We start from the raw sequence: 19,633 nt of genomic DNA on the forward strand, positions 1-19,633 counted from the left end.
TTAAGGAGATTTTGGGCTGAGACGATGGGGTTTTCTAAATATACAATCATGTCATCTGCAAACAGGGACAATTTGACTTCTTCTTTTCCTAACTGGATACCCTTGATTTCTTTCTCTTGCCTGATTGCCCTAGCCAGAACTTCCAACACTATGTTGAATAGGAGTGGTGAGAGAGGGCATCCCTGTCTTGTGCCAGTTTTCAAAGGGAATTTTTCCAGTTTTTGCCCATTCAGTATGATATTAGCTGTGGGTTTGTCATAAATAGCTCTTATTATTTTGAGGTACGTTCCATCAATACCGAATTTATTGAGCGTTTTTAGCATGAAGGGCTGTTGAATTTTGTCAAAAGCCTTTTCTGCATCTATTGAGACAATCATGTGGTTCTTGTCTTTGGTTCTGTTTATATGCTGGATTACGTTTATTGATTTGCGAATGTTGAACCAGCCTTGCATCCCAGGGATGAAGCCCACTTGATCATGGTGGATAAGCTTTTTGATGTGCTGCTGAATCCGGTTTGCCAGTATTTTATTGAGAATTTTTGCATCAATGTTCATCAGGGATATTGGTCTAAAATTCTCTTTTTTTGTTGTGTCTCTGCCAGGCTTTGGTATCAGGATGATGTTGGCCTCATAAAATGAGTTAGGGAGGATTCCCTCTTTTTCTATTGATTGGAATAGTTTCAGAAGGAATGGTACCAGCTCCTCCTTGTACCTCTGGTAGAATTCAGCTGTGAATCCATCTGGTCCTGGACTTTTTTTGGTGGGTAGGCTATTAATTGTTGCCTCAATTTCAGAGCCTGCTATTGGTCTATTCAGGGATTCAACTTCTTCCTGGTTTAGCCTTGGGAGAGTGTAAGTGTCCAGGAAATTATCCATTTCTTCTAGATTTTCTAGTTGATTTGCGTAGAGGCGTTTATAGTATTCTCTGATGGTAGTTTGTATTTCTGTGGGGTCAGTGGTGATATCCCCTTTATCATTTTTTATTGCATCTATTTGATTCCTCTCTCTTTTCTTCTTTATTAGCCTTGCTAGCGGTCTGTCAATTTTGTTGATCTTTTCAAAAAACCAACTCCTGGATTCATTGATTTTTTGGAGGGTTTTTTGTGTCTCTATCTCCTTCAGTTCTGCTCTGATCTTAGTTATTTCTTGCCTTCTGCTAGCTTTTGAATGTGTTTGCTCTTGCCTCTCTAGTTCTTTTAATTGTGATGTTAGAGTGTCAATTTTAGATCTTTCCTGCTTTCTCTTGTGGGCATTTAGTGCTATAAATTTCCCTCTACACACTGCTTTAAATGTGTCCCAGAGATTCTGGTATGGTTGTATCTTTGTTCTCATTGGTTTCAAAGAACATCTTTATTTCCGCTTTCATTTCGTCATGTACCCAGTAGTCATTCAGGAGCAGGTTGTTCAGTTTCCATGTAGTTGAGCGGTTTTGATTGATTTTCTTAGTCCTGAGTTCTAGTTTGTTTGCACTGTGGTCTGAGAGACAGTTTGTTATAATTTCTGTTCTTTTACATTTGCTGAGGAGTGCTTTACTTCCAATTATGTGGTCAATTTTGGAATAAGTGCGATGTGGTGCTGAGAAGAATGTATATTCTGTTGATTGGGGTGGAGAGTTCTCATAGATGTCTATTAGGGGTCCACTTGGTGCAGAGATGAGTTCAATTCCTGGATATCCTTGTTAACTTTCTGTCTCGTTGATCTGTCTAATGTTGACAGCGGAGTGTTGAAGTCTCCCATTATTATTGTATGGGAGTCTAAGTCTCTTGTAAGTCTCTAAGGACTTGCTTTATGAATCTGGGTGCTCCTGTATTGGGTGCATATATATTTAGGAGAGTTAGCTCTTCCTGTTGAATTGATCCCTTTACCATTATGTAATGGCCTTCTTTGTCTCTTTTGATCTTTGATGGTTTTAAAGTCCTGTTTATATCAGAGACAAGGATTGCAACCCCTGCTTTTTTTTGTTCTCCATTTGCTTGGTAGATCTTCCTCCATCCCTTTATTTTGAGCCTATGTATGTCTCTGCATGTGAGATGGGTCTCCTGAATACAGCAGACTGATGGGTCTTGACTCTTGATCCAGTTTGCCAGTCTGTGTCTTTTAATTGGATCATTTAGTCCATTAACATTTAAGGTTAATATTGTTATGTGTGAACTTGATCCTGCCATTATGATATTAACTGGTTATTTTGCTCGTTAGTTGATGCAGTTTCTTCCTAGCCTCGATGGTCTTTACATTTTGGCATGTTTTTGCAATGGCTGGTACTGGTTGTTCCTTTCCATGTTTAGGGCTTCCTTCAGGGTCTCTTGTAAGGCAGGCCTGGTGGTGACAAAATCTCTAAGCATTTGCTTATCTGTAAAGGATTTTATTTCTCCTTCACTTATGAAACTTAGTTTGGCTGGATATGAAATTCTGGGTTGAAAATTCTTTTCTTTAAGAACGTTGAATATTGGCCCCCACTCTCTTCTGGCTTGTAGAGTTTTCTGCCGAGAGATCTGCTGTTAGTCTGATGGGCTTCCCTTTGTGGGTAACCCGACCTTTCTCTCTGGCTGCCCTTAAGATTTTTTCCTTCATTTCAACTTTGGTGAATCTGGCAATTATGTGTCTTGGAGTTGCTCTTCTGGAGGAGTATCTTTGTGGCGTTCTCTGTATTTCCTGAATTTGAATGTTGGCCTGCCCTACTAGGTTGGGGAAGTTCTCCTGGATGATTTCCTGAAGAGTGTTTTGCAACTTGGTTCCATTTTCCCCCTCACTTTCAGGCACCCCAATCAGGCGTAGATTTGGTCTTTTTACGTAATCCCATACTTCTTGCAGGCTTTGCTCATTTCTTTTTCTTCTTTTTTCTTTTGGTTTCTCTTCTCGCTTCATTTCATTCATCTGATCCTCAATCGCTGATACTCTTTCTTCCAGTTGATCGAGTCGGTTACTGAAGCTTGTGCATTTGTCACGTATTTCTCGTGTCATGGTTTTCATCTCTGTCATTTCGTTTATGATCTTCTCTGCATTAATTAGTCTAGCTGTCAATTCTTCCACTCTTTTTTCAAGATTTTTAGTTTCTTTGCGCTGGGTACGTAATTCCTCCTTTAGCTCTGAGAAGTTTGATGGACTGAAGCCTTCTTCTCTCCTCTCGTCCAAGTCATTCTCTGACCAGCTTTGATCCGTTGCTGGCGATGGGCTGCGCTCCTTTGCAGGGGGAGATGCGCTCTTATTTTTTGAATTTCCAGCTTTTCTGCCCTGCTTCTTCCCCATCTTTGTGGTTTTATCTGTCTCTGGTCTTTGATGGTGGTGACGTACTGATGGGGTTTTGGTATAGGTGTCCTTCCTGTTTGATAGTTTTCCTTCTGACAGTCAGAAGGACTGTCTGTTGGTCTGTTGGAGATTGCTTGAGGTCCACTCCAGACCCTGTTTGCCTGGGTATCAGCAGCAGAGGTTGCCGAAGATAGAATATTGCTGAACAGCGAGTGTACCTGTCTGATTCTTCCTTTGGAAGTTTCCTCTCAGGGGTGTACTCCACCCTGTGAGGTGTGGGGTGTCAGACTGCCCCTAGTGGGGGATTTCTCCCAGCTAGGCTACTCAGGGGTCAGGGACACACCTGAGCAGGCAGTCTGTCCGTTCTCAGATCTCAACCTCCGCGTTGGGAGATCCACGGCTCTCCCCAAAGCTGTCAGACAGAGTCGTTCGCGTCTGCACCGGCTCCCGCTACTTCCCCTGTTGGTCTTCAGCTGTGCGCTGTCCCCAGAGGTGGAGACTACAGAGACAGGCAGGCTTCCTTGAGCTGCTGTGAGCTCCACCCAGTTCGAGCTTCCCAGAGGCTTTGTTTACCTACTTAAGCCTCAGGAATGGCGGGCGCCCCTCCCCCAGCCTCGCTGCTGCCTTGCGGATAGATCGCGGCAGACTGCTGTGTTAGCAGTGAGGGAGGCTTCGTGGGCGTGGGACCCTCCCAGCCAGGTGTGGGATATATTCTGGTGTGCCTGTATGCTTACAGCGCAGTATTGGGGTGGGAGTTACCCGATTTTCCAGGTGTTGTGTGTCTCAGTTCCCCTGGCTAGGAAAACGGATCCCCTTCCCCCTTGCGCTTCCAGGTGAGGCGATGCCTCGCCCTGCTTCAGCTCTCGCTGGTCGGGCTGCAGCAGCTGACCAGCACCGATTGTCCGGCACTCCCTAGTGAGATGACCCCAGTACCTCAGTTGAAAATGCAGAAATCACCGGTCTTCTGTGTCGCTCCCGCTGGGAGTTGGAGACTGGAGCTGTTCCTATTCGGCCATCTTGCTCCGCCCCTCCCCTCTTTAGTTATTATGTGAGGATATTTCCTTTATCACCATGGGCCCCAATAGGCTGCCAAATATCACTTTGCAAATTCCACGAAAAGAGTGTTAGCAAACTGCTTCTTGAGGCAGAGATTGTAACTCTGTGAGAAGAACTCACAGATCAGAAAGAAGTTTCTCAGAAAGCTTCTTTCACGTTTTGAACGGATGAAATTTCCTTTATCAGCGTAGGCCTCAATGTGGTCCAAAGAAGCCCTTCTCAGTTTCCCCAAAGACAGTGTTAATGGACTGTTCCACGAAACATAAGTGTAACTCTGTGAGATGAATTCACACATCAACAAGAAGTTTCTAAGAAAGCTTCCTTCTAGTTTTCATCTGTGGATATTTCCTTTGTCACTGTAATGTTCATTGCGCTATGAAGTATCTAATTGCAGATTTCCAGAAAACTGTGCTAACAAACTGATCACTGAAGAGGAACGTGTAACTCTGTGAGTTGCATTCACACATGGCAATGCAGTTTCTCAGAAAGCTTCTCTTTGGTTATTATGTGAGGATATTTCCTTTATCACCATGGGCCCCTATAGGCTCCCAAATATCACTTTGCAGATTCCACGAGAAGAGTGTTAGCAAACTTCTTCTTGAGGCAGAGGTTGTAACTCTGTGAGATGAACTCACAGATCAGAAAGAAGTTTCTCAGAAAGCTTCTTTCACGTTTTGAACGGATGAAATTTCCTTTATCAGCGTAGGCCTCAATGTGATCCAAAGAAGCCCTTCTCAGTTTCCCCAAAGACAGTGTTAATGGACTGCTCCACGAAACATAAGTGTAACTCTGTGAGATGAATTCACACATCACCAAGAAGTTTCTATGAAAGCTTCCTTCTAGTTTTCATCTCTGGATATTTCCTTTGTCACTGTAATGTTCATTGCGCTATGAAGTATCTAATTGCAGATTTCCAGAAAACTGTGCTAACAAACTGATCACTGAAGAGGAACGTGTAACTCTGTGAGTTGCATTCACACATGGCAATGCAGTTTCTCAGAAAGCTTCTCTTTGGTTATTATGTGAGGATATTTCCTTTATCACCATGGGCCCCTATGGGCTCCCAAATATCACTTTGCAGATTCCACGAGAAGAGTGTCAGCAAACTTCTTCTAGAGGCAGAGGTTGTAACTCTGTGAGATGAACTCACAGATCAGAAAGAAGTTTCTCAGTAAGCTTCTTTCTCATTTTTATTGGAAGATGTTTCCCTTGGCCCCATTGTTTTCAAAGGGTTCGGGAATATCTGTTCTCAGATTCCACACAAATAGGGCTAGGCCACGGCCCCACGAAATACAGCTGCAACTTAGTGAGTTGAATTCACACATCACAAAGCGGTTTCTCAGAAAGCTTCTTTCTTTAGTAAGACGAAGTTATTTGTGGTCTTGGAGCGCCACCGTGTGTCCTATTGCAGATTCTGCGAAAACTCTCCTAGCAAGTTTCTCAGTGGAAACAATGATGGACATCTGTGGGCTGAAATCACCCACAACAAAGAAGTTTCTGAGAAGGCGTCTCTGCAGGTTTCTCTGAGGATAGTTCCTTATTCAGCATGCGATTCAACGATATCCATGACATCACATCTGAGATTCCTCAAATGAGTGCTAGGAAACACCCCCGAGAAAGGGTGATAGAACACTGTGAAATGAATTCACATATCACAAAGCAGTTTCTCAGAAAGCTTGGTTCTGCTTTCTCTTGGAGGATATTTCTTTTTCCTTCTATTCTTCAAAGCTATCTGAAATATCACTTCTCGGAATCCACGGAAACAGTCCTAAGAAACGGCTGCAAAAAACAATGGCGTAACTCTGTGAGTTGCATTCACACATGGCAATGCAGTTTCTCAGAAAGCTTCTCTTTAGTTATTATGTGAGGATATTTCCTTTATCACCATGGGCCCCTATAGGCTCCCAAATATCACTTTGCAGATTCCACGAAAAGAGTGTTAGCAAACTGCTTCTTGAGGCAGAGATTGGAACTCGGTGAGATGAACTCACAGATCAGAAAGAAGTTTCTCAGAAAGCTTCTTTCACGTTTTGAACGGATGAAATTTCCTTTATCAGCGTAGGCCTCAATGTGATCCAAAGAAGCTCTTCTCAGTTTCCCCAAAGACAGTGTTAATGGACTGCTCCACGAAACATAAGTGTAACTCTGTGAGATGAATTCACACATCACCAAGAAGTTTCTAAGAAAGCTTCTTTCTGGTTTTCATCCGGATATTTCCTTTGTCACTGTAATGTTCATTGTGCTATGAAGTATCTAATTGCAGATCTCCAGAAAACTGTGCTAACAAACTGATCACTGAAGAGGAACGTGTAACTTTGTGAGTTGCATTCACACATGGTAATGCAGTTTCTCAGAAAGCTTCTCTTTAGTTATTATGTGAGGACATTTCCTTTATCACCATGGGCCCCTAGAGGCTCCCAAATATCACTTTGCAGATTAGACGAGAAGAGTGTTAGCAAACTTCTTCTTGAGGTAGAGGTTGTAACTCTGTGAGATGAACTCACAGATCAGAAAGAAGTTTCTCAGAAAGCTTCTTTCACGTTTTGAACGGATGAAATTTCCTTTATCAGCGTAGGCCTCAATGTGGTCCAAAGAAGCCCTTCTCAGTTTCCCCAAAGACAGTGTTAATGGACTGTTCCACGAAACATAAGTGTAACTCTGTGAGATGAATTCACACATCAACAAGAAGTTTCTAAGAAAGCTTCCTTCTAGTTTTCACTGTGCATATTTCCTTTGTCACTGTAATGTTCATTGCGCTATGAAGTATCTAATTGCAGATTTCCAGAAAACTGTGCTAACAAACTGATAACTGAAGAGAAACGTGTAACTTTTTGAGTTGCATTCACACATGGTAATGCAGTTTCTCAGAAAGCTTCTCTTTAGTTATTATGTGAGGATATTTCCTTTATCACCATGGGCCCCTATAGGCTCCCAAATATCACTTTGCAGACTCCACGAAAAGAGTGTTAGCAAACTGCTTCTTGAGGCAGAGATTGGAACTCTGTGAGATGAACTCACAGATCAGAAAGAAGTTTCTCAGAAAGCTTCTTTCACGTTTTGAACGGATGAAATTTCCTTTATCAGCGTAGGCCTCAATGTGATCCAAAGAAGCTCTTCTCAGTTTCCCCAAAGACAGTGTTAATGGACTGCTCCACGAAACATAAGTGTAACTCTGTGAGATGAATTCACACATCACCAAGAAGTTTCTAAGAAAGCTTCTTTCTAGTTTTCATCTGGATATTTCCTTTGTCACTGTAATGTTCATTGCGCTATGAAGTATCTAATTGCAGATCCCCAGAAAACTGTGTTAACAAACTGATCACTGAAGAGAAACGTGTAACGTTGTGAGTTGCATTCACACATGGTAATGCAGTTTCTCAGAAAGCTTCTCTTTAGTTATTATGTGAGGACATTTCCTTTATCACCATGGGCCCCTATAGGCTCCCAAATATCACTTTGCAGATTAGACGAGAAGAGTGTTAGCAAACTTCTTCTTGAGGCAGAGGTTGTAACTCTGTGAGATGAACTCACAGATCAGAAAGAAGTTTCTCAGAAAGCTTCTTTCACGTTTTGAACGGATGAAATGTCCTTTATCAGCCTAGGCCTCAATGTGATCCAAAGAAGCCCTTCTCAGTTTCCCCAAAGACAGTGTTAATGGACTGCTCCACGAAACATAAGTGTAACTCTGTGAGATGAATTCACACATCACCAAGAAGTTTCTATGAAAGCTTCTTTCTAGTTTTCATCTCTGGATATTTCCTTTGTCACTGTAATATTCATTGCTCTATGAAGTATCTAATTGCAGATCTCCAGAAAACTATGCTAACAAACTGATCACTGAAGAGAAACGTGTAACTCTGTGAGTTGCATTCACACGTGGTAATGCAGTTTCTCAGAAAGCTTCTCTTTAGTTATTATGTGAGGACATTTCCTTTATCACCATGGGCCCCTATAGGCTACCAAATATCACTTTGCAGATTACACGAGAAGAGTGTTAGCAAACTTCTTCTTAAGGCAGAGGTTGTAACTCTGTGAGATGAACTCACAGATCAGAAAGAAGTTTCTCAGAAAGCTTCTTTCACGTTTTGAACGGATGAAATTTCCTTTATCAGCGTAGGCCTCAATGTGGTCCAAAGAACCCCTTCTCAGTTTCCCCAAAGACAGTGTTAATGGACTGTTCCACGAAACGTAAGTGTAACTCTGTGAGATGAATTCACACATCAACAAGAAGTTTCTAAGAAAGCTTCCTTCTAGTTTTCACTGTCGATATTTCCTTTGTCACTGTAATGTTCATTGCGCTATGAAGTATCTAATTGCAGATTTCCAGAAAACTGTGCTAACAAACTGATCACTGAAGAGAAACGTGTAACTCTGTGAGTTGCATTCACACATGGCAATGCAGTTTCTCAGAAAGCTTCTCTTTAGTTATTATGTGAGGACATTTCCTTTATCGCCATGGGCCCCTATAGGCTCCCAAATATCACTTTGCAGATTAGACGAGAAGAGTGTTAGCAAACTTCTTCTTGCGGTAGAGGTTGTAACTCTGTGAGATGAACTCACAGATCAGAAAGAAGTTTCTCAGAAACCTTCTTTCACGTTTTGAACGGATGAAATTTCCTTTATCAGCGTAGGCCTCAATGTGGTCCAAAGAAGCCCTTCTCAGTTTCCCCAAAGACAGTGTTAATGGACTGTTCCACGAAACATAAGTGTAACTCTGTGAGATGAATTCACACATCACCAAGAAGTTTCTAAGAAAGCTTCTTTCTAGTTTTCATCTGGATATTTCCTTTGTCACTGTAATGTTCATTGCGCTATGAAGTATCTAATTGCAGATCTCCAGAAAACTGTGCTAAGAAACTGATCACTGAAGAGAAACGTGTAACTCTGTGAGTTGCATTCACACATGGCAATGCAGTTTCTCAGAAAGCTTCTCTTTAGTTATTATGTGAGGATATTTCCTTTATCACCATGGGCCCCAATAGGCTCCCAAATATCACTTTGCAGATTCCACGAAAAGAGTGTTAGCAAACTGCTTCTTGAGGCAGAGATTGTAACTCTGTGAGATGAACTCACAGATCAGAAAGAAGTTTCTCAGTAAGCTTCTTTCTCATTTTTATTGGAAGATGTTTCCCTTGGCCCCATTGTTTTCAAAGGGTTCGGGAATATCTGTTCTTAGATTCCACACAAATAGGGCTAGGCCACGGCCCCACGAAATACAGCTGCAACTTAGTGAGTTGAATTCACACATCACAAAGCGGTTTCTCAGAAAGCTTCTTTCTTTAGTAAGACGAAGTTATTTGTGGTCTTGGAGCGCCACCGTGTGTCCTATTGCAGATTCTGCGAAAACTCTCCTAGCAAGTTTCTCAGTGGAAATAATGATGGACATCTGTGGGCTGAAATCACCCACAACAAAGAAGTTTCTGAGAAGGCTTCTCTGCAGGTTTCTCTGAGGATAGTTCCTTATTCAGCATGCGATTCAACGATATCCAAGACATCACATCTGAGATTCCTCAAATGAGTGCTAGGAAACTCCCCCGAGAAAGGGTGATAGAACACTGTGAAATGAATTCACATATCACAAAGCAGTTTCTCAGAAAGCTTGGTTCTGCTTTCTCTTGGAGGATATTTCTTTTTCCTTCTATTCTTCAAAGCTATCTGAAATATCACTTCTCGGAATCCACGGAAACAGTCCTAAGAAACGGCTGCAAAAAACAATGGCGTAACTCTGTGAGTTGCATTCACACATGGCAATGCAGTTTCTCAGAAAGCTTCTCTTTAGTTATTATGTGAGGATATTTCCTTTATCACCATGGGCCCCTATAGGCACCCAAATATCACTTTGTAGATTGCACGAAAAGAGTGTTAGCAAACTGCTTCTTGAGGCAGAGATTGGAACTCGGTGAGATGAACTCACAGATCAGAAAGAAGTTTCTCAGAAAGCTTCTTCCACGTTTTGAACGGATGAAATTTCCTTTATCAGCGTAGGCCTCAATGTGATCCAAAGAAGCTCTTCTCAGTTTCCCCAAAGACAGTGTTAATGGACTGCTCCACGAAACATAAGTGTAACTCTGTGAGATGAATTCACACATCACCAAGAAGTTTCTAAGAAAGCTTCTTTCTAGTTTTCATCTGGATATTTCCTTTGTCACTGTGATGTTCATTGCTCTGTGAAGTATCTAATTGCAGATCTCCAGAAAACTATGCTAACAAACTGATCACTGAAGAGAAACGTGTAACTCTGTGAGTTGCATTCACACATGGTAATGCAGTTTCTCAGAAAGCTTCTCTTTAGTTATTATGTGAGGACATTTCCTTTATCACCATGGGCCCCTATAGGCTCCCAAATATCACTTTGCAGATTAGACGAGAAGAGTGTTAGCAAACTGCTTCTTGAGGCAGAGGTTGTAACTCTGTGAGATGAACTCACAGATCAGAAAGAAGTTTCTCAGAAAGCTTCTTTCACGTTTTGAACGGATGAAATTTCCTTTCTCAGCGTAGGCCTCAATGTGGTCCAAAGAAGCCCTTCTCAGTTTCCCCAAAGACAGTGTTAATGGACTGTTCCACGAAACATAAGTGTAACTCTGTGAGATGAATTCACACATCAACAAGAAGTTTCTAAGAAAGCTTCCTTCTAGTTTTCATCTGTGGATATTTCCTTTGTCACTGTAATGTTCATTGCGCTATGAAGTATCTAATTGCAGATTTCCAGAAAACTGTGCTAACAAACTGATCACTGAAGAGGAACGTGTAACTCTGTGAGTTGCATTCACACATGGCAATGCAGTTTCTCAGAAAGCTTCTCTTTGGTTATTATGTGAGGATATTTCCTTTATCACCATGGGCCCCTATAGGCTCCCAAATATCACTTTGCAGATTCCACGAGAAGAGTGTCAGCAAACTTCTTCTAGAGGCAGAGGTTGTAACTCTGTGAGATGAACTCACAGATCAGAAAGAAGTTTCTCAGTAAGCTTCTTTCTCATTTTTATTGGAAGATGTTTCCATTGGCCCCATTGTTTTCAAAGGGATCGGGAATATCTGTTCTCAGATTCCACACAAATAGGGCTAGGCCACGGCCCCACGAAATACAGCTGCAACTTAGTGAGTTGAATTCACACATCACAAAGCGGTTTCTCAGAAAGCTTCTTTCTTTAGTTAGACGAGGTTATTTGTGGTCTTGGAGCGCCCCCGTGTGTCCTATTGCAGATTCTGCGAAAACTCTCCTACAAAGTTTCTCAGTGGAAACAATGATGGACATCTGTGGGCTGAAATCACCCACAACAAAGAAGTTTCTGAGAAGGCTTCTCTGCAGGTTTCTCTGAGGATAGTTCCTTATTCAGCATGCGATTCAACGATATCCAAGACATCACATCTGAGATTCCTCAAATGAGTGCTAGGAAACTCCCCCGAGAAAGGGTGATAGAACACTGTGAAATGAATTCACATATCACAAAGCAATTTCTCAGAAAGCTTGGTTCTGCTTTCTCTTGGAGGATATTTCTTTTTCCTTCTATTCTTCAAAGCTATCTGAAATATCACTTCTCGGAATCCACGGAAACAGTCCTAAGAAACGGCTGCAAAAAACAATGGCGTAACTCTGTGAGTTGCATGCACACATGGCAATGCAGTTTCTCAGAAAGCTTCTCTTTAGTTATTATGTGAGGATATTTCCTTTATCACCATGGGCCCCTATAGGCTCCCAAATATCACTTTGCAGATTCCACGAAAAGAGTGTTAGCAAACTGCTTCTTGAGGCAGAGATTGGAACTCGGTGAGATGAACTCACAGATCAGGAAGAAGTTTCTCAGAAAGCTTCTTTCACGTTTTGAACGGATGAAATTTCCTTTATCAGCGTAGGCCTCAATGTGATCCAAAGAAGCTCTTCTCAGTTTCCCCAAAGACAGTGTTAATGGACTGCTCCACGAAACATAAGTGTAACTCTGTGAGATGAATTCACACATCACCAAGAAGTTTCTAAGAAAGCTTCCTTCTAGTTTTCATCTGGATATTTCCTTTGTCACTGTAATGTTCATTGCGCTATGAAGTATCTAATTGCAGATCTCCAGAAAACTATGCTAACAAACTGATCACTGAAGAGAAACGTGTAACTCTGTGAGTTGCATTCACACATGGTAATGCAGTTTCTCAGAAAGCTTCTCTTTAGTTATTATGTGAGGACATTTCCTTTATCACCATGGGCCCCTATAGGCTCCCAAATATCACTTTGCAGATTAGACGAGAAGAGTGTTAGCAAACTGCTTCTTGAGGCAGAGGTTGTAACACTGTGAGATGAACTCACAGATCAGAAAGAAGTTTCTCAGAAAGCTTCTTTCACGTTTTGAACGGATGAAATTTCCTTTCTCAGCGTAGGCCTCAATATGGTCCAAAGAAGCCCTTCTCAGTTTCCCCAAAGACAGTGTTAATGGACTGTTCCACGAAACATAAGTGTAACTCTGTGAGATGAATTCACACATCAACAAGAAGTTTCTAAGAAAGCTTCCTTCTAGTTTTCATCTGTGGATATTTCCTTTGTCACTGTAATGTTCATTGCGCTATGAAGTATCTAACTGCAGATTTCCAGAAAACTGTGCTAACAAACTGATCACTGAAGAGGAACGTGTAACTCTGTGAGTTGCATTCACACATGGCAATGCAGTTTCTCAGAAAGCTTCTCTTTGTTTATTATGTGAGGATATTTCCTTTATCACCATGGGCCCCTATAGGCACCCAAATATCACTTTGCAGATTCCACGAGAAGAGTGTCAGCAAACTTCTTCTAGAGGCAGAGATTGTAACTCTGTGAGATGAACTCACAGATCAGAAAGAAGTTTCTCAGTAAGCTTCTTTCTCATTTTTATTGGAAGATGTTTCCATTGGCCCCATTGTTTTCAAAGGGATCGGGAATATCTGTTCTCAGATTCCACACAAATAGGGCTAGGCCACGGCCCCACGAAATACAGCTGCAACTTAGTGAGTTGAATTCACACATCACAAAGCGGTTTCTCAGAAAGCTTCTTTCTTTAGTTAGACGAGGTTATTTGTGGTCTTGGAGCGCCAACGTGTGTCCTATTGCAGATTCTGCGAAAACTCTGCTAGCAAGTTTCTCAGTGGAAACAATGATGGACATCTGTGGGCTGAAATCACCCACAACAAAGAAGTTTCTGAGAAGGCTTCTCTGCAGGTTTCTCTGAGGATAGTTCCTTATTCAGCATGCGATTCAACGATATCCAAGACATCACATCTGAGATTCCTCAAATGAGTGCTAGGAAACTCCCCCAAGAAAGGGTGATAGAACACTGTGAAATGAATTCACATATCACAAAGCAGTTTCTCAGAAAGCTTGGTTCTGCTTTCTCTTGGAGGATATTTCTTTTTCCTTCTATTCTTCAAAGCTATCTGAAATATCACTTCTCGGAATCCACGGAAACAGTCCTAAGAAACGGCTGCAAAAAACAATGGCGTAACTCTGTGAGTTGCATTCACACATGGCAATGCAGTTTCTCAGAAAGCTTCTCTTTAGTTATTATGTGAGGATATTTCCTTTATCACCAGGGGCCCCTATAGGCTCCCAAATATCACTTTGCAGATTCCACGAAAAGAGTGTTAGCAAACTGCTTCTTGAGGCAGAGATTGGAACTCGGTGAGATGAACTCACAGATCAGAAAGAAGTTACTCAGAAAGCTTCTTTCACGTTTTGAACGGATGAAATTTCCTTTCTCAGCATACGCCTCAATGTGGTCCAAAGAAGCCCTTCTCAGTTTCCCCAAAGACAGTGTTAATGGACTGCTCCACGAAACATAAGTGTAACTCTGTGAGATGAATTCACACATCACCAAGAAGTTTCTAAGAAAGCTTCTTTCTAGTTTTCATCTGGATATTTCCTTTGTCACTGTAATGTTCATTGCGCTATGAAGTATCTAATTGCAGAAATCCAGAAAACTGTGCTTACAAACTGATCACTGAAGAGAAACGTGTAACTCTGTGAGTTGCATTCACCCATGGTAATGCAGTTTCTCAGAAAGCTTCTCTTTCGTTATTATGTGAGGATATTTCCTTTATCACCATGGTCCCCTATAGGCTCCCAAATATCACTTTGCAAATTCCACGAGAAGAGTGTTAGCAAAATTCTCTTTGAGGCAGAGGTTGTAACTCTGTGAGATGAACTCACAGATCAGAAAGAAGTTTCTCAGAAAGCTTCTTTCACGTTTTGAACGGATGAAATTTCCTTTATCTGCGTAGACCTCAATGTGGTCCAAAGAACCCCTTCTCAGTTTCCCCAAAGACAGTGTTAAAGGACTGCTCCACGAAACATAAGTGTAACTCTGTGAGATGAATTCACACATCACCAAGAAGTTTCTATGAAAGCTTCTTTCTAGTTTTCATCTCTGGATATTTCCTTTGTCACTGTAATGTTCATTGCGCTATGAAGTATCTAATTGCAGATTTCCAGAAAACTGTGCTAACAAACTGATCACTGAAGAGAAACGTGTAACTCTGTGAGTTGCATTCACACATGGCAATGCAGTTTCTCAGAAAGCTTCTCTTTAGTTATTATGTGAGGATATTTCCTTTATCACCATGGGCCCCTACAGGCTCCAAAATATCACTTTGCAGATTCCACGAAAAGAGTGTTAGCAAACTGCTTCTTGAGGCAGAGATTGGAACTCTGTGAGATGAACTCACAGATCAGAAAGAAGTTTCTCAGAAAGCTTCTTTCACGTTTTGAACGGATGAAATTTCCTTTCTCAGCGTAGGCCTCAATGTGGTCCAAAGAAGCCCTTCTCAGTTTCCCCAAAGACAGTGTTAATGGACTGTTCCACGAAACATAAGTGTAACTCTGTGAGATGAATTCACACATCACCAAGATGTTTCTATGAAAGCTTCTTTCTAGTTTTCATCTCTGGATATTTCCTTTGTCACTGTAATGTTCATTGCGCTATGAAGTATCTAATTGCAGATCTCCAGAAAACTATGCTAACCAACTAATCACTGAAGAGAAACGTGTAACTCTGTGAGTTGCATTCACACATGGCAATGCAGTTTCTCAGAATGCTTCTCTTTAGTTACTATGTGAGGATATTTCCTTTATCACCATGGGCCCCAATAGGCTGCCAAATATCACTTTGCAGATTCCACGAAAAGAGTGTTAGCAAACTGCTTCTTGAGGCAGAGATTGTAACTCTGTGAGATGAACTCACAGATCAGAAAGAAGTTTCTCAGAAAGCTTCTTTCACGTTTTGAACGGATGAAATTTCCTTTATCAGCGTAGGCCTCAATGTGATCCAAAGAAGCCCTTCTCAGTTTCCCCAAAGACAGTGTTAATGGACTGCTCCACGAAACATAAGTGTAACTCTGTGAGATGAATTCACACATCAACAAGAAGTTTCTAAGAAAGCTTCTTTCTAGTTTTCATCTGGATATTTCCTTTGTCACTGTAATGTTCATTGCGCTATGAAGTATCTAATTGCAGATCTCCAGAAAACTGTGCTAAGAAACTGATCACTGAAGAGAAACGTGTAACTCTGTGAGTTGCATTCACACATGGCAATGCAGTTTCTCAGAAAGCTTCTCTTTAGTTATTATGTGAGGATATTTCCTTTATCACCATGGGCCCCAATAGGCTCCCAAATATCACTTTGCAGATTCCACGAAAAGAGTGTTAGCAAACTGCTTCTTGAGGCAGAGATTGTAACTCTGTGAGATGAACTCACAGATCAGAAAGAAGTTTCTCAGTAAGCTTCTTTCTCATTTTTATTGGAAGATGTTTCCCTTGGCCCCATTGTTTTCAAAGGGTTCGGGAATATCTGTTCTTAGATTCCACACAAATAGGGCTAGGCCACGGCCCCACGAAATACAGCTGCAACTTAGTGAGTTGAATTCACACATCACAAAGCGGTTTCTCAGAAAGCTTCTTTCTTTAGTAAGACGAAGTTATTTGTGGTCTTGGAGCGCCACCGTGTGTCCTATTGCAGATTCTGCGAAAACTCTCCTAGCAAGTTTCTCAGTGGAAATAATGATGGACATCTGTGGGCTGAAATCACCCACAACAAAGAAGTTTCTGAGAAGGCTTCTCTGCAGGTTTCTCTGAGGATAGTTCCTTATTCAGCATGCGATTCAACGATATCCAAGACATCACATCTGAGATTCCTCAAATGAGTGCTAGGAAACTCCCCCGAGAAAGGGTGATAGAACACTGTGAAATGAATTCACATATCACAAAGCAGTTTCTCAGAAAGCTTGGTTCTGCTTTCTCTTGGAGGATATTTCTTTTTCCTTCTATTCTTCAAAGCTATCTGAAATATCACTTCTCCGAATCCACGGAAACAGTCCTAAGAAACGGCTGCAAAAAACAATGGCGTAACTCTGTGAGTTGCATTCACACATGGCAATGCAGTTTCTCAGAAAGCTTCTCTTTAGTTATTATGTGAGGATATTTCCTTTATCACCATGGGCCCCTATAGGCACCCAAATATCACTTTGCAGATTGCACGAAAAGAGTGTTAGCAAACTGCTTCTTGAGGCAGAGATTGGAACTCGGTGAGATGAACTCACAGATCAGAAAGAAGTTTCTCAGAAAGCTTCTTCCACGTTTTGAACGGATGAAATTTCCTTTATCAGCGTAGGCCTCAATGTGATCCAAAGAAGCTCTTCTCAGTTTCCCCAAAGACAGTGTTAATGGACTGCTCCACGAAACATAAGTGTAACTCTGTGAGATGAATTCACACATCACCAAGAAGTTTCTAAGAAAGCTTCTTTCTAGTTTTCATCTGGATATTTCCTTTGTCACTGTGATGTTCATTGCGCTGTGAAGTATCTAATTGCAGATCTCCAGAAAACTATGCTAACAAACTGATCACTGAAGAGAAACGTGTAACTCTGTGAGTTGCATTCACACATGGTAATGCAGTTTCTCAGAAAGCTTCTCTTTAGTTATTATGTGAGGACATTTCCTTTATCACCATGGGCCCCTATAGGCTCCCAAATATCACTTTGCAGATTAGACGAGAAGAGTGTTAGCAAACTGCTTCTTGAGGCAGAGGTTGTAACTCTGTGAGATGAACTCACAGATCAGAAAGAAGTTTCTCAGAAAGCTTCTTTCACGTTTTGAACGGATGAAATTTCCTTTCTCAGCGTAGGCCTCAATTTGGTCCAAAGAAGCCCTTCTCAGTTTCCCCAAAGACAGTGTTAATGGACTGTTCCACGAAACATAAGTGTAACTCTGTGAGATGAATTCACACATCAACAAGAAGTTTCTAAGAAAGCTTCCTTCTAGTTTTCATCTGTGGATATTTCCTTTGTCACTGTAATGTTCATTGCGCTATGAAGTATCTAATTGCAGATTTCCAGAAAACTGTGCTAACAAACTGATCACTGAAGAGGAACGTGTAACTCTGTGAGTTGCATTCACACATGGCAATGCAGTTTCTCAGAAAGCTTCTCTTTGGTTATTATGTGAGGATATTTCCTTTATCACCATGGGCCCCTATAGGCTCCCAAATATCACTTTGCAGATTCCACGAGAAGAGTGTCAGCAAACTTCTTCTAGAGGCAGAGGTTGTAACTCTGTGAGATGAACTCACAGATCAGAAAGAAGTTTCTCAGTACGCTTCTTTCTCATTTTTATTGGAAGATGTTTCCATTGGCCCCATTGTTTTCAAAGGGATCGGGAATATCTGTTCTCAGATTCCACACAAATAGGGCTAGGCCACGGCCCCACGAAATACAGCTGCAACTTAGTGAGTTGAATTCACACATCACAAAGCGGTTTCTCAGAAAGCTTCTTTCTTTAGTTAGACGAGGTTATTTGTGGTCTTGGAGCGCCACCGTGTGTCCTATTGCAGATTCTGCGAAAACTCTGCTAGCAAGATTCTCAGTGGAAACAATGATGGACATCAGTGGGCTGAAATCACCCACAACAAAGAAGTTTCTGAGAAGGCTTCTCTGCAGGTTTCTCTGAGGATAGTTCCTTATTCAGCATGCGATTCAACGATATCCAAGACATCACATCTGAGATTCCTCAAATGAGTGCTAGGAAACTCCCCCGAGAAAGGGTGATAGAACACTGTGAAATGAATTCACATATCACAAAGCAGTTTCTCAGAAAGCTTGGTTCTGCTTTCTCTTGGAGGATATTTCTTTTTCCTTCTATTCTTCAAAGCTATCTGAAATATCACTTCTCGGAATCCACGGAAACAGTCCTAAGAAACGGCTGCAAAAAACAATGGCGTAACTCTGTGAGTTGCATTCACACATGGCAATGCAGTTTCTCAGAAAGCTTCTCTTTAGTTATTATGTGAGGATATTTCCTTTATCACCATGGGCCCCTATAGGCTCCCAAATATCACTTTGCAGGTTCCACGAAAAGAGTGTTAGCAACCTGTTTCTTGAGGCAGAGATTGGAACTCGGTGAGATGAACTCACAGATCAGAAAGAAGTTACTCAGAAAGCTTCTTTCACGTTATGAACGGATGAAATTTCCTTTCTCAACGTAGGCCTCAATGTGGTCCAAAGAAGCCCTTCTCAGTTTCCCCAAAGACAGTGTTAATGGACTGCTCCACGAAACATAAGTGTAACTCTGTGAGATGAATTCACACATCACCAAGAAGTTTCTAAGAAAGCTTCTTTCTAGTTTTCATCTGGATATTTCCTTTGTCACTGTAATGTTCATTGCGCTATGAAGTATCTAATTGCAGATCTCCAGAAAACTGTGCTTACAAACTGATCACTGAAGAGAAACGTGTAACTCTGTGAGTTGCATTCACCCATGGTAATGCAGTTTCTCAGAAAGCTTCTCTTTAGTTATTATGTGAGGATATTTCCTTTACCACCATGGGCCCCTATAGGCTCCCAAATATCACTTTGCAGATTCCACGAGAAGAGTGTTAGCAAACTTCTTCTTGAGGCAGAGGTTGTAACTCTGTGAGATGAACTCACAGATCAGAAAGAAGTTTCTCAGAAAGCTTCTTTCACGTTTTGAACGGATGAAATTTCCTTTATCAGCGTACGCCTCAATGTGGTCCAAAGAAGCCCTTCTCAGTTTCCCCAAAGACAGTGTTAATGGACTGCTCCACGAAACATAAGTGTAACACTGTGAGATGAATTCATACATCACCAAGAAGTTTCTATGAAACCTTCTTTCTAGTTTTCATCTCTGGATATTTCCTTTGTCACTGTAATGTTCATTGCGCTATGAAGTATCTAATTGCAGATCTCCAGAAAACTATGCTAACAAACTAATCACTGAAGAGAAACGTGTAACTCTGTGACTTGCATTCACACATGGCAATGCAGTTTCTCAGAATGCTTCTCTTTAGTTATTATGTGAGGATATTTCC

Source organism: Rhinopithecus roxellana, chromosome 22 (genome assembly GCF_007565055.1).
Source record: "Rhinopithecus roxellana isolate Shanxi Qingling chromosome 22, ASM756505v1, whole genome shotgun sequence".
NCBI classification, from domain to species: Eukaryota; Metazoa; Chordata; class Mammalia; order Primates; family Cercopithecidae; genus Rhinopithecus; species Rhinopithecus roxellana.